This window comes from Cyrtonyx montezumae, unplaced genomic scaffold (assembly GCF_038088225.1).
Source record: "Cyrtonyx montezumae isolate F1298 unplaced genomic scaffold, pur_monq_1.0 scaffold_12, whole genome shotgun sequence".
In the NCBI taxonomy this organism is placed as follows: domain Eukaryota; kingdom Metazoa; phylum Chordata; class Aves; order Galliformes; family Odontophoridae; genus Cyrtonyx; species Cyrtonyx montezumae.
The window spans coordinates 3643869-3659855 of NW_027071848.1; positions in this window are offsets into that span (position 1 = coordinate 3643869).

Consider the following 15987-nt stretch of genomic DNA (forward strand, 5'->3'; position numbering starts at 1 on the left):
TATTATACACTGAGTTTACAGAGATAGGAACTGTCATGCCCTGTCTCAGTTAGGACTTATAGTGGGATAGCCAGCTGGAAAAAAGATAGCTACTTTAATGGAAAAAAACTGGGCTTGTGTTTGTTTTTTGTTTGCTTTGCAGCGAACATGTCATTTTTGTCCAAGACATTGTTTCAGCTCCCTAATTGAATGACGGAAACTTTTAAAAGAGAACAATGAAATGCCATTCTTCTGAAAAAAAAAAAAAATCTGGTTGTCCTCCAACTATTTGCAAATAATTCTGATTGCAGAAGGCAGAGTAAAGCAAACTCATTAAAGTACTTGTGAGTACATTTGGTATTCTTGATAGTTTCTGCCTGTTGCCACTCTGTTGCTCTGCATAGAGAGGGAAAGGCTGCTTCCCTCCCAGCATCACCAGTTTATCACCTATTCAGTCCCACCCAATAAATAAAGCCATGTGTTGTGGCAGTTCAAGTTTCCTCTACCTTATGCTCTCTGAAGCCTTAACTAATTCTGATTAGATATCTAGGGGTAAGCAGGAGGACAAGAAAAAAACATAAGTGCAAATTAAAAGCTCACTTTTTAAAATGTCTTTCTTGTTTTTTTTAAAGTCTGTTTGTTAAGTAAGCTAGCATTCATCACCGAGGTAGATGTCAGAATCTCAGCCTTAGTCATTTCTGTTTAATGCAATAACTCCTTGAATGAAATAGTTTCTTTCCTGGAAAAAGGGCTTAACAGAGAAATTAGACTGTGCTCTGGCATGACACTTAAATTGGCTTCCAGAAAGCTCATGATTATCTTCTGAAACCAGCTGAGCCAAGAGTCTGTTCTTTATCACTGCTTCTTGGTCTATTCTCTCCTTCTCATGCCAGTTCTGCCCAGCATTTCAAGCTGATGATTGGGTCTCCTTGGGAAACTGCTCTAATTTGGTTCAGGACATCACTTCTGTTCTTTTTGTAGCTTCATTTCATTGCCAAAGGCATCCTGCAGAGCTGCAGGAGCCCAGCTTATCATCTGAAAAAATATGTCTCCAGTTCTTAACCAGCTATTAGTAATCTCAGTGATTATTTCTCCATCCATCTTTCTGCTTCTATTAGTCCACATAGTTACTCTTCCAGAATCAAAGAACTGAACTTCGCAGTTTGTTTTCTAGTATAACTCACACTGAACCTCATGGAAAACTTCATATTGCTTTCAGTGCTCCAGGTTATGGTCCAGGAAGGCATTTTCATGTTGTTATACTCCTTACACCTTAATAAATAAGCTCTTAGCTGTGGGAATGTAGCTCACAGTGCTGAGTTCGGTACTTACATTCCCTCTACAGAAAATAGTAGAAGTTTAAAGTAGGCACTTAACTTAAAAATTTTTAATTAAGTTTTTCAGCTGCTACAAAGAGAGTCGTGTCTCACTGTAGCAGTGAGCCACCATTATCACTGTGCCAGGACACTGTAGCATCTTAGCAGAGAAGCCAATACACAGCCAGTGTATTAAGGAAATTATCTTCTCTCCCTAAGAGGTTGCTTTTCCAGATAAGACTGGCACGTGGGGGATAGAGGGCACATTAAAACTCCACTGCTGCTGTCTGTGCAGTTCTTGTTTTTAATAACATCCAAAACCACCCGTTATTCTGTAAGTATGAGTTTATCAGAAGGGCAACCTGGCTCTAAAAAGGAAAATGACTTCCACTGTCAATGTAATAGCTCAATCACAAAGGACTGTGTGGTGATTTTCTCCTGTCCATGAGACAAGGCCTCCAAAGGTAAGGAGGTAGCTCATCTCCCTGCCCTTCCATTTTCAGTCTGTTAGTTTGGAAAGTGAACAAAAAATGTTGGGCAGTACAAGATTTGTGATGGATGCTCCCAGCTATGGAAACAGGACTGCAAACATGAAGCTTCTGGTCCTCCCTGAACTCACTGCTGCTTGTAGCCTAGAAAGGAGTCACAGTGAGGTAAAAACTTAAATCACTTCTTGCTTGTCCCTTGGGCTGATCAGGCCCTTTCCTTTCTTGGGCATGAGTGAAAAAATGCAATTTTTCCAGAATGCTTAAAACATCTCCATCTAAGTATTTTTGCATGTACAGTCAAAATATGCAAAAGCATTAAAGCAATGGCAGAAAATTCCAGAGGAATGTGAGCTATTTTAAATGACAGAATGTTACAGAGATTCCTTCTTGAATTGTGTGCAGCCTGCCAGAGAAAAAGACACTTTCCACGGTTTGATGTTTTCCTCTGAAGAACTCCACAAATGGAGTAAAAATCCGTTTAACTCCGGAGTGATCCGAAGTAGGAATAAGTTCACAGAAACAAAGAAATAGACTTTTTGTCTATTGCCTAACAACAGGACAATGAGCTAAGGGAATAAAGCAACAACAGCCACTGCCTTCATGGTGCCATCAAGTTGTGCCAGGGGAGGTTCAGGTCAGATAGTGGGAAAAACTTCTCCAAAGGAGCAGCCAGGCACTGGAACAGGCTGCCCAGGGAGGTGGAGGTTCAAGAAACATGGAGATGTGGTACTTTGAGACACGGACAGTGAGCAATATTGGTGGTAGTCTGACAGTTGGACTAGAGGATCTTTTCCAGCCTCAGTGATTCTACAGTTCTATAAGGAATGTACTCTAACCCCAATCAGAACTGCTGACAGTTCCCATCAACTTCCCAAGAAGTTTTTGTGCCGTTGGTCAGCACCAAATCCCAAAACTGAAGCCTATGGAGAAGTCAGTGGCACTGTGCAGGGAGACTGCGCTCCTCTCCCTTGCTTGCCAGCCTCCAAAATGCTTTAAACAAGAACCTAAAAATACACCAAATGCTTCCTGATAAATATTTTTCCAGGTACACCACTGCTGTACTTGTCACAGGGCTGTAGTGAGAGCGAAATGTTCTACCAGCCTCTGTCCATTACATGCCCAGCACATCACGGCTGTGACTGAGAGCCCAGGGTTTGAATCAGTAGCTGCAAAGCAGAGGAAGCCCAGAGAACTTCATAGCTCCAACAGGGATGTGGAAAAGCTTCCTGGTTTGAAAAAGTAGCAATAATAAAGCCCGTGGAAATTGGTAACTTCACATTCACGACCGGTGTTATGTGATCCTTCCTCCCTTTGAGTTACAGTGGATACCTTGTTCCACCTTCGGAAAACATCCGGCTTGGGGGAAGGAGAATGTTTGTCCTGTTCTTCTGAAGGAGTTTGAAGCAGAGCCCAGGCTGGGCCCCTGATGAAAGGCTTCGTGATGCCACACTCCCTTGAGGAGATTTTGAAGGAATCCAATTTGCTGCGAGATACAAACGAAAACTGTTTACTCAAACAGGTTTTTTTTCCCCTCCGTGTGTAATGCAATCTTCCAAGTCAGTGGATTCCTGTCATACACTTCTGCTAAGGCACACACTGCCTCGTTGTGCACATCCAGTTATAACATTACAAAAAATATCGAGGGCCCTGACAGCACTGCAGGGCTGTTTGCAGTTCTGAATGGCCAGAATTGTCCCATGTGCTGGCCGAAGTTCTGGTCCTGAAGCAAGCTGTTTCTCAGCAGACAATCTGGGTCACCTGGATATTTTTAAGGCTTATGTCATTCTCTGAGATGAACTCAGAAGACATAAAAAAGATGTTTGTTTGTCTCTCTGTCTGTTTTACATTTATTCGGGGAAAGAGATTGGAGAACTTGCAAAATTCTTCTGTAAGTAACCAGAAAAAAAGAAAAAGAGTTTTAGTGATGCAAAGTGTTTTGTCCACTGTTTAAAGCCACTTGTTTCTGTTGTTGCTATCCATCAGTTCCGATTTCTGACACACACTCTGAAGAAAGCCATATCTGCTCACGATCCCATGATTTATGTAGCTGAAAAATTTGCTGCTAAAACAAAGAGGGGAAAAAGCTGATTTCCAGATTTTTAAAAGATAAACATCAAACAAATTCCCAAGCAAATGGATTGCAATGCCTCTAATAATACATAAGTGAAACCATCCCAGACTCATGGTTCTTATGTTGCAGAATCTACCTTGGAATGGTAGATGGTTCTCCATGCTCTGCCAGTAAAGCCCACTCCTGTAGAGCTACCCTGGAGCAACCTTGCAACCACCACAGAGCTAGAAAGGCTTAGGAGCATTTATATCAGTCAAGCATCTTGTTTGCTAAGTAGCAGATGAAGTGGATCGGATCGTTTCAGTTCCAGCCGAGGGTACAGCTGCTATCTGATCTTGGCATGCTCCTCTCCATCCACAGCGCGTGAAAATGGTGACATCTTTATTTGTTTATTTGCAAAAGCCCTTGTGGACATATCCACTGCTCCATTGGGGGTAATTTCGTGGTATTCCAATAACTCAGGTTTTAATCCCTCTCTCACTGCAGCGTGTGAAGCTGTGGGAAGCTGTTCTCCCTTGTGGCATCTTGAGCAGGAGCAGCCCCCATCTGGGCTTGGAGTTCTGATGAAATTCAAGGAATTTCGTTGCTCATGGAGCTGTGCAAAGAAATACATGGAGACAAAATCCCCCATTACATACCACATGGATCTGGATATTTTAGGTAATGGAAGCTAGGCAGAAATACTGTATTTGGACATGATGACCTTTAAAGGTCCCTTCCAACTCAAGTCATTCTATGATTCTATTTGCTCTCTGTGTGTCCTGTGACTGTGACTGCTATGAATTTACTATACATGACAGATTCAGACCCCTTGAGTTCCTCTGATTTTAAGACCAACAGAGGCAACACAGGTTGCCTAAAAGCAACTTAAGCCAATCTGGCATCCAGCAGAAAAGGAAGCAGCCTCAGAGAGATGTAAGTGCTGCTGCTCATTGCTCCAGCAATACAGCCTTACAAGCACATTTCAGTGTGGAATTTAAACCATTTGTAAAGAGCATTATCTTGTCCTAGTGGTGCAAGAGCACCTTAGTAGTAGCTTCTATGCGTTAAATAGGACGAAAACAACTGAACAGATACCCTATATAAACAGGCTTTGTGGTTCAGCCATCACAGTACTGAAAAAAGCTGTATGAGAAAATTCACTTTAAACATTTCATTAACCTTCCTGACTCTGACCCAGCAGGATGATACATGCTGAGAAACTAATAATGTACTTTACATAGCAAATGTATGTATCTGTCCCAGTCATTTCTGAGCATGGAATAAATATACATGGATTTTCCAGCTGTACCAGCAGCGGAAATTAAAGACCCTCCTCAGAAAAGCACTTAGCATCTTGCTAATTTGCATCACTCCTGGGGAAAGCATTACACAAAGTGATCTCTTCACTTAACAAGAAGTTAGGGGCAGTAGATACGCATGTGGGAAATGCTTATTATTCACCAGCACTAAATGCTTCCTACTCAAACTGGCAACAGGGATTCTAATTCTCTGGTGGTTTATTGAGGAGCTGGGAAGCCAGTGGGAGAGGAAAGATCCTACTCATGTCTATCTTGGAAAAGAGGCCAAAGCCAACATAGATACCTCTCTAGTAGCACTCTCATGCCTTACATCAAATGGGATCTTATGTACTTGTTGAAATCCACATCTAAATACAGCAGGTGCTTGAGGAGCATTCAGGATTAACAAGGTCTATTTTCATAATACAAACAAGTTTGCAGAGTCTTTTTAAAATACATATAATAACTACAAAGGCAAATATTAACTTTGCCAAGATGGTCAAAAAACCTTTGTCTGTGATTTTGATACTACAATTTACATGGTGACAGCTCGGAAGAGCTCATTTTCCCAGCTGAGAAGCACAGCTTTTCCATGATCAGATACCTCTTTCTGAGGTATTTCTAGGAGGTCACTCAATATTAAAGATGTTAGCACATTCAAATCACCAGTATCTTTTGGAAAATCTTAGCCACAGGGGAACAGCCTTTTTAATAACGTTCCATGCGGTGTGAGATAACCAGATTGGCTTTATTTCCCTCGTTAGCTCATAACACAGCCTCTTCTGAGAAAAGCAATGAAAACACAGCTTACTTGAACCTCTGCAAGTGGCCATGACATTAGAGGAGCAGAAAAGTCATATATTTCTTCCTTACTGCAGCAAAATCCAACAAATAATGCTCAGATCTTGTCTTTGAGTGCCCCAGGAAAAGCGACCTCACTCTTTTGGCAGCCATCTGGACTGTGAATTTTGTGTCCAAAGCTAGGGGAAAAAGGCAATAGAGGCAAATGATTTTGCAGAAAATTTGACATAAAAAGCAGTTTGGAGTATTTTTAACAGAAGCGAATATTTCACATAGTTCTACTTTCAAAGGCTTGGCTGTGGCTTTTGTTTAGTTTCTTTTGTTCTTGGCTAGATCCCAGTTTACAATTGCAGAAAATGATCTGCCTTTCCTGTACCTATGGGCTCTTTGGTCAGTGTGTATGGGGCCCTGAGGAGCCTGATGGAGCTGTAGGTGTCCTTGTTCCTTGCACAGGAGTTGGACCCTTAAGGGTCCCTTCCATCCCAAGTGATTCTATGATTAGTCAGTAGATAGGTTTCCAACAGTGACAGGAGAATATCAAACGTAACAGCAGCCAGAATTCAGTGATTTTAGATTGGGGGCTTCTGCTTGAATGAGTGTTTAAATGGCATTAAAAGATGGGCCCACAAAGATGGGCCCTTGAAAGCCCTCCCTAAGATATGGAGAAGGAGAAGGAAAGTACGATGGAGGAGAAAAGGAGACAACAAATGACTTCATGCTATCAACTCATCACCACCATACCACTAAACCCTGGCACTCAATGTGCTATCTACCCTCTTCCTGAAGACCTCCAGGAATGGTGACTCCACCACCTCCCTGGGCAGACTGTTCCAATACCTTGACTTTCTTCCTGAGAAGAAATTTTTCATAATACCCAGCCAGAATCTCCCCTGGTTAAACTTCCAGCAATTACTTCGTGCCCCATCTAGTCCTGGTCAAGTTTCCTCTACCTGTTAACCCAGACAAGGTTTGAAGGAGGTAGATGGGCAGCATCTACAATGTTCCAGGTACTTAATTGGAACGAGTGTGAGTTAAATAGTAAGAGCAAACATGCAGTCTTAGAAAGAGATTCTGGGGGAACTGATAGAGGGAACACTGTCTGGCAAACTTGGCTTCATCTTGTAAAAAAAGCACGTATCAGAAAACAACTTGGATACTTCTGTGAACATATCTATGTCCACTGCTTGAGGGGGAGCTTTTCCAGTTTATGCTCATAGTGGTCAGAGGGGTTAGATCAGAATATACAATAGGGAAAGGGAAGGCAAGGCAAGATCTCACTCTCAGGCCATAACATCTTGTCTGATTATTCCTCTGGATGTAGGCAGTGGAGGCACTGAGATGCGAGAATGATGACTGGATTCTCTTTGTGTGTGTTTGGAGATTGGCGCTGTTATCGTTACAGTTTTGGTTGCACTGAGAAGTCAGTGATCGTGGTCACAAGAATGGCAATGTTGTCTACACCAATAGGCCTTAGCCCTTGAGCTCACCATGAACATGGGAAAGAAGATAAGACAGTAAACAGAAAGACCTTGAAAGAAATCGGCAGGTTAAGGAGGGAACACCTATCTATCTTTTCAGAGACATTTAGAAGACATCAATCACCTTGTTCTCAAAACCCCAAACAAAATTCCTATGTCCTAGCGTTCAGAAGCATCACATATTTCTCTCTGCTCCTGTGGAATGACAGCAGTAGGTGAACTGAGTCTTAAACATATGATGGATAGAGGTAACTTCTTCCTCTTCCGGAAACTGGAGTCATTACTGAGACAAACAGCTGGACAGAGGAAGGCTGGCTTGTGGCATAAATTTAACTGCAAGAACCACAGGTTTTTTTGCTAGGTACCAGCTGTTTTGGAGAATCAGTTGAATAATTTTAAGTGTAGGAGTTTCTTATCTAACACAGATCTCATAATTCTCTAGGGGAAGCCTATTCGGCTCCCATGAGAAATGCCTTGTCCTTGGGGAAAGGGGCAGATACCTATCTATCACTGTGACATTTGCCTGAGAGGGTATATTCTTTCTATTAAGTTAGAGGCCCTGTTTTGGCCTCCTGTACTTAGATTACATATCTTGTTCCCTTAGAGTCAGCCTTCACAAATGCATTCCAAATTCTGCTTGATTTAATCAGCATAATTTTCTCTTTTTTAATGGATTGGCTTTTCCCTCTGGGAGCCAGGAACACTTCAGCTGCAGTGAGAGCAGGGAGGGCTGGCAGCAAACCTTCCATAGATCTGCTGTTCAAGGTGTTTGCTCTCCACTCCTTCACCAGGAGCTTCTCACCTCAAGTACATTTCAACCCAGTGAAGCTGACAAGAGATCCCCTCCCTTCTTATGGCCACCTCACTGCTTCTGTGAATAAAGGCTCCTTATATACTCTGTGTCATTTACTGGCTGGCTTCTGTTTCTGTAGTGACCAGCAGCAACCTTCATGTAGCAGTGTTATTCACTCAGACTGATGGAAAATTTATACAAAACTCTCTCTTGATTTCTTTCACTTTCTCTAGGACCTCACAGAGAGCTGTCTTCCAAAGGCTGCAGCAGAGCTGCTTTAACACTCCAAGAAATGGAAGGATCTTGTCCCAGATGTGTCCCCACATCCTAATTTCTCTCACACTATTTGATAAATCTGTCTCTTTTACAGGAAGAGAAACAAAGAAGAGAATATCGCCCTTAATCGCTGTGCCTTGGATTCCCAACCAATAAAAGAAGGAGAACAACAGACATTTCATAGAATGAGAGAATCATTAAGGTTGAAAAGACCACTGAGATCTTCCATTCCAGCCATCAACCCACCCCCACCATGCCCAATAGCCACATCCCTCAGTGCCACATCTACACAGTTGTTGAACAGCTCCAGGAACAATGACCCTTCCACTTCCCTGGGCAGCCTGTTCCAATGCTTGACCACTCTCTGAAAGAATTAATTGTTCCTAATATCCAACCCAAGAACCAGGTTGCATGTGCATGCCTCTAAGGGGTGCTGTGTGAGATTATTTAGTTGACATTTGTAAAGCATTCTGTAATGGTTCCAAATGTTACAATGAAAAGTTTGAACAGAATAGGAAAATGGGTTCACCCTCAGAGGCAACATGATGCTGAGCCTTAATCTTATGGTCAGAGCTGTTTTAAGAGCAGCAGGGCTGTGTTCTGAGCTCACTTTGAATGCTGATAAAAATGTTATATTGAGGAAAACGGGAAAGCCACCAGCTGTGGAAAGTGCCGTTTACATTGGTGAAAACAACTAGCCGTGGTGCAAGCAGTGCCTGTCTGACATGACTTCTGGGACACAGGCAGGGAGCAGGAAACCTGTGATGCTGCTATTACACAGCACAAATGGTGCACCAGGTCTGCAGCCAACTGTGAGTGAGTCTGTGGGACTATGCAAAGGGCACTATCAGCGGCCCAGATCTTAAAACATCATGACTCAGGTTTCATTACCATGAAATTTGCTTAAATACTCTACATTTCCTACAAGGACCAATTGTGGTGAGGGGTTCCCCCTGCCTTCTGCCTTCAGAATCCTGACTCAGTAGATCCTTTATTTGCAAACCTGAACACTAGTAGTTGGGTAGGGATAGTGATAGGAGGATGGTTGGACTAGATGATCTTGTAGGTCCTTTCCAACCTTATGAACCTATGAACCTATGAACCTATGAACCTATTGAAAACCTAAAGACATAAACGAAAGTTGGATTTCTCCCATCAGCACCCAACGTCAGAAGTTGGGCTTTAATGCAAAGCACAAAGAATTATAAATATCAGCAGCAGTGCAAACAGTTTGCCTAAGTGTCCCCTTTTCCTGGCAAAAGCTTTCTACAGGTGACAGGTCTGGGCTCTGGCCTGTCCCCTTCTCATAATGCACAGCAAGGGGCAATTCAATGGAAGGACATCCCTCACATGTGAAATCACCTCCACCTAGCAAGGACTGCTGCTCAGGGCTAAAGCCAGTGCAGACTTGTATTGATCTGCTGAGCAAGTAGCTTCAGAAATAGGTATGGCTTCCATCTGTCCTCACATTTTTGTATCAACACCGTAGCTCAATTGCTTTCCTGTTACAACAGCAATATTTATAGCAGCCAGAAATAGACTGAGGAGGTGAGGCACCCAATCAGCCTGAAAGCCAAAGAGCTTAATCTGTTATGTAATTATGTTTTAAAATACGTGGTCACATCTGGACAGCACAGCAGGGTGTGTATTTTCCTCTCCTTCCCTCCTCCTTTCCTTGTGACAGGTATGGCTCTATGAAGCACTGTCAGAGGGCTAAGGTCATGTTTGCTCTGATCTGATAACAAATTATACAATAGGAGCTGCTTGACATTCAAGAGAAAACTTGCTTGTTTTAACTTGTGGTTTATCATCACAGGTGGAAAGGAGGACCACTTCTGCTCAGGAACAAGACAAGTGAAGGACATTTTGCAGGAGCCAAAATCCAGACAACTGGTTCACTCTGCAGCAACAGCAAAGAAAACCCAGCTTTCACTATGGCTTCCAGCTACCTCAGGCACAGGACACTGTGAAGGTTGTGAGGTGATGTGGGCTTGAAACCCAGCAAGTCCTAGGATATATTCTTACTTCAGCTACAGGCTTGCTTTGCAACTGCTTATTAGTTTCTGGAAAGGAATGAAGAGTTTGATCTTACTTAAAATAAATTCCACAACATATCACCTTAGGCAAGCTTCTGTATAAAGGTAATAATGTTTACTCCTTAACTTTACAAGGGTGCTGGGGCTGTTATTACAGCTGTAGCACTTTGACCACGTAAATGCTGTGTTGTCATAATTTTCTCTCCTTCACTCTGCCGTATCTACAGCAGGACTTTGAGATTTATTGCTCTCAGCCATCCTGGATTTCCTGGATGTTCAAGACACCAAGAAATGGTGGTTGGACCAAGAGATATTTTCCAACCTTAATGATTCTACGATTCAACCCTGCCATGAAATCATGCTCACCTGTTCCAAAAGTTTGTAGATGAGTATTACACACAGTTCAGGCTTTGACTTCACTTTGGAGCATGTTACTACAACACTAGAAGAAAAGGTAACCAGATGAGAGGCCGAGGTTCAAGGATGCATAGCCCATTGCCTTTCTCTGGGTACCAGTGGCACTCACAGTTCTTGGAAAAGCTGCTTCTCTGAGACCGCTGAGTTTCTCTATTTCAGGATCAATATTATCAACAAACTGTTATTTCCTCCTTTAGGGACAGATTTCTACTGCAAATAAATATGGCTCATATTCTGTCATTGTTGGAACTGTAACCCACATTTGATTGCTCAGCATAAAAATGCTATTTTCAACACCAGTATCTTAAGTAAGAGCCTTCATTTACTTTGTGACTGCAAACTCGGATGCAAGTACAGGACTCCTATACAGTACCTTTGGATACTGCCAGAAATTCTGATAGATAAAACAACCTCCCAGTTAAAAGACAGCTTAAGAAATCTGTAGGGTTTTTTAATGCTTCAACTCTTTCTTGCTCTTTGAAACCCTCAAGAGTCTCAAATGAAAATCTGGCCTGAGCAGAGGTCCTGTTGCCTTGCTTTGTCACGCTGGAGCACTGAATTGTCATCACTTTTTATTTTATTTTATTTTTTAAGAAAGGAGAGAAAAGCAGTGGGGCATTCCGCTTGCCGTTTGTTAAATACATAAATGAGATGGTCAGCCACAAGGGATACGGACGGGAGGAGGGCTGGGAGAGAAATCCCAGTGGAAATTCAGTAATCGCATTTCTCTTTTAAAATAGCCTCGCAATAGTTTCAAAAGACGTTATTTATAGAGCAGCACATGTAATAAGAGTTCAGCAAGCAAGGCAGGAGGAAGCCGTCGGTCCCAAAGCACGGCTCAATATTCAGTGAGCGGACTGCTGAAGGCTGCCTGCAGCGTTTTAGCATCCCTGAACTCCTGCTCTCGCCTGCACCTTCTTACCCTCTCATCACCCTTGCTCTGCGCTGGCAAAACTAACCCCAGTGTATGTTCTGGGGAGATAAGTTCCCGGGGCTGATTCATCACCCAGAGACACAAGCGCCGGGAGCACAAGGGCAGTGGCACGAGGAAGGGGTGGCTGCAGTGGCAGCGAGGAATGTCACAGTGTCTGCTTAAACTGCGGGCGATGCTGACAGGCTGGTCCCGCTGATTTCTTCACCGCGGTGATGTGAGGGCAGGCTTCACTCGGACACGGTGAGTCACTGCCTTTGCTAAGTGGAACTATTCTCAGCGATGGGAGGCTAAGGTTGTCCCCAGTCCTTGTGATTCCTGTGGGAAGCATGTTATCCATGGGAGAGCCTCGGCATCCTTTTGGAAAGGTCGCGTTAGCTTGAGCCCCTCCTCACAGTGGTGGAAAAAAAGAACATGAGGCAGATCCTCACAGCTCAAAAAAAGCTGAAAGCAAACACAACCTCTTGCCCATAACAACAAAATTACTTCTTAGCCTACTTGCTGATATTGTTTTTCAAATCTGATTCATCACAAGGGCTTTGCGATGGACAGGATGCCGTCACATTAAAGACCCACCCCGGCTCTGACCAAACGGCAAAGAGCTCAGCGGGAGGGCATTTCTGAACATGGGTATCACACCAGGGTTTTTCTTCTTTTTCATCAGTCACTGTTTGCTGTTCACTAAAGGAAAAGCAGCTTTCAGTGGAACTGTGTCCCAGGAGGAGAGCAGCAGAGCGTAGATCAGGATTAGGAGAACAAACAGACCGAGAGGCAAACAGTTTTAGTAGGAAGGTAAGCAGGGGACAGGGAGGGAAAAGAAGGGCACAGGAAGCAAGGATGAGGTGGAAGGGCAGAGGCAGACTAGTCCCAAGGGTATATTTACATCATACTAGCTGCGTTGCTGTAAACAACAATGTGAGTATTCTAGCTCAGCAATCCATCTCATTGTCACTCCTACCTGCTTAGCAGGCTGCTAAGTGTGCTCTGTAGGTGTAACCCGAATTGCACTGGCCTTGCAAAGAGAAGCAAAGACCATCAGGATGGTGCAGGAGGTGAGGGGAGGGCAAAGAGAGGCATTTAAATCTGATGAGAAGTAGGTAGCTGGCTGAGAGGTGGATTTTATGGCTGGTCAACGTTGATTATGGACAACAGGAAAGAGTCTGTGTGGCTCAAGACAAAACTTTTCTGACTTTTTTTAATGCATTGGCCAGTCAGAGATCACAGTGAGAAGCTCACATGTTCCAACCAATGGAACGTTTTAATTAAACAGAGGCTTGCTTCGGCATGACGCTGTGCAAGCTTCAGATTCAATCATCAAAGCTTCTTCTGTTCCCGTGCTACAGCAAATGCCCTTGCAGCTTCTTAGGGCTGGGAGAAGTGTCAGCGCAGTTCTGAGGCAGAGCATGTGACTCCGGAGACTTGAGTCCTGCATGAGATCAAAGTCGTGTTGAAAGCCCTATACTCATGGGAAATCCTTTTCATAATTAACATTTACATAACAACTCGTTTACTGGTCACACACATGTTTACATTCCTCCACTCTGTTTCTTTAAGAGACGGTGCTGGCCAGAGGTTGTTCAGAGGACTGGAAATAGGTTTGTGTTTTCAGCTACTCTCCATCTACCCATAGAGATGTTTACTAATTCTCCAAGGGGACAAATGCTCCTGCATATCCTTTTGTCTGCCAAGGAACCTCGATGCATTCTGCTTTTGTTGAGCATATGTGTCGCGAAGAGGTGATAGAGAACCTATGAAGTGCTAAGCCATCCGACCTCCTCTAACCAATGGGACGTGGAGTTGGAGTAGAAAAGAACCTTTGAGGAAGGGTGCCTTGCAAATGGTTGTCACCTAAGGAGGACACAGCAAGTTAAAGCAGCGAACCACAGGGAGGGTAACAGTGCTCCCTCCTAAAGGTGAACTGATCTGGATTCAGCCCTTACTGCTTCACGGATAATCAGGTTTACCTTTTTATATCAGGACTGCTCTGAAGCCAGGGTTTTCTTATTGGACTTATTTATTTTCAAGGATGTTCTTATTGGACTCAGGAGAGTCCTTCATACATTTTTCATGACTCTTGGGTGTATCTCCATTTACAGACTTCATGAGTTGCAAAAGCTTTGCATCCCTCAGAATTCTGCCCTTCAATTTGCACAAGAAAGCAGTTGTTTAGCAAGACACTGCAGTTCCATCATGCAAAGGCAGGGACTACGTTTAGTCCAGACATTACAAGCACTAATAAGTGTTTACTCAGTTGATATTTGTTCCTGTTTAATAAATAGTTTATCCCACGTTAATATTATACATCTAACCTCATGGAAACCCATCTGATGCAACCGGGTACACAGAAATTAAAAGAGGTGGTTTTTACATGTAAACATTTGAAACTGCATTCGAGTGGAGATACATCATGATCGTGTTCTGCAAGGAAAGACTGGATTCCCAAAGCAACAGAACTGTTTGCAGCAGCTGACGTTACTCTGTGTCAGTAAGAAGGCCAGGGTTTGGCAGAAGTTGCTTACTGATTTTAACACAGCAGTCGGTTTCCCCCAGATTTTCATATCACCGATCATCACTTTCTGTAGACTTCGTTTCTTTCAGTAGCTCACAGCTTTGAAACTGTGCTCTTCTGTTAAATATGTGGACCAATCTTTGGTAAACCAACATATTTGATTTAGTCGACTATGTTTTAATAACATTTTGGGTTAGCAGAGTTAGTTCATCTGCCAAGTATTACATTTTTTTTCTTTCCCCACAAAATCAGGACAAACTGTACGTCTCCTACTGTGTCTGAAGCCGATTTGGCTAACTTTCAGCTATGCTAATTAAAGAATACAGCAGTCCTATTTTTAACTAATTTCAAAATACTACAGATACACTGCTGGCAACTGGGCTCGTTTTGATGCAAAATTAGGGACTGTGCAAAAAGGTTCTGTGGATGTCCTCTGCCGATTCACTTTCACATCGCTGCGCAGATTTGCACTCGGACACTTAACCATAATGCGAAGACATGGCGAACAGAGATCCATCAAATCCAGTTTCAGGATAAGGCTTAAGAATAAAGATTTGCATACATTGCTGTAAACAGAATGCAGTGGAACAGAGGTATAGGTAAATGAACAGCAAAAACCCAAGCTTAAAAACCTTTTCCGGACAAAACGTGGTACAAGAAAGATCTGTTCTGAAAAAAGAAATTCCGACATCTCCACTTTATTTCATCATTTTTGTTACTGAAGTTTATTAGCATTGAGCACTCCAGCCATCAGTCTTTGAAATAATCCAGACCTTAAAATATGAGCGGTACAACGTCCCAGGTGTGAAATGGTTTTCTTAATTGGAAGATGAAAGAATCATGATCCGTCAGGCACTAAATTTGCAGTACCGACTCCCTGCATCTCACCTACACAGTTTATTTTTACACTGCATTGGTATTGCTGGCCATACTCTTAGCTTACAGGAACAAAACCTATTCTGTTTGAAGTCAGAGGGCATTTTGCCATAGGTTCAATAAGAACAGAATCTGGCATCTGAAAACTTAACTGTGTGCGATGAAATACGAACCTGCAGAGCATTTCATTCGTGGTTTTACCTGACTACAAAGCTCTGTTTTCCTTCCAGCTGTTCTTAGTTAAATGTTCTTTTAGGCACCTGATCTTTCAGGTCAACAAAACGTTGCATAAAGCAACTTATCTTTTCCCATTTCCTCCAACTGGGTTATGCAATGTGAATCAGTTCGATGCATCTGATAATCATTTTTGCTCTTTAACTCGAGCTGATTTTATTTTGCACCGCAAGGGCTGAAGAACACAGGTGCACAGAGTGCTCATCAGCATTGCTTTTGTAGCTCTTCCCAGGTCTCAGCTGCTGTTGCAATGCCTGAAGTCTTTAACAGGGAACAGGCTCTTGGAGAATGTTAAGAATGAGCACCGACACATGCAGAGTTAGTGTTCAGCTTGAGTGTATCCCAGGGCAATTTGAGAGACTATAATCCTTTCTTTTGGATCGTTATTCCTTCTTTATTCCTACAGTAGTGAGCACTGCCAATATGTCTGGCTTTCCAATGAAAAGGGACACTGTATAAAAAGACAAGGGAGGGCTGAATTTATTACCAAAAAACCACAGAG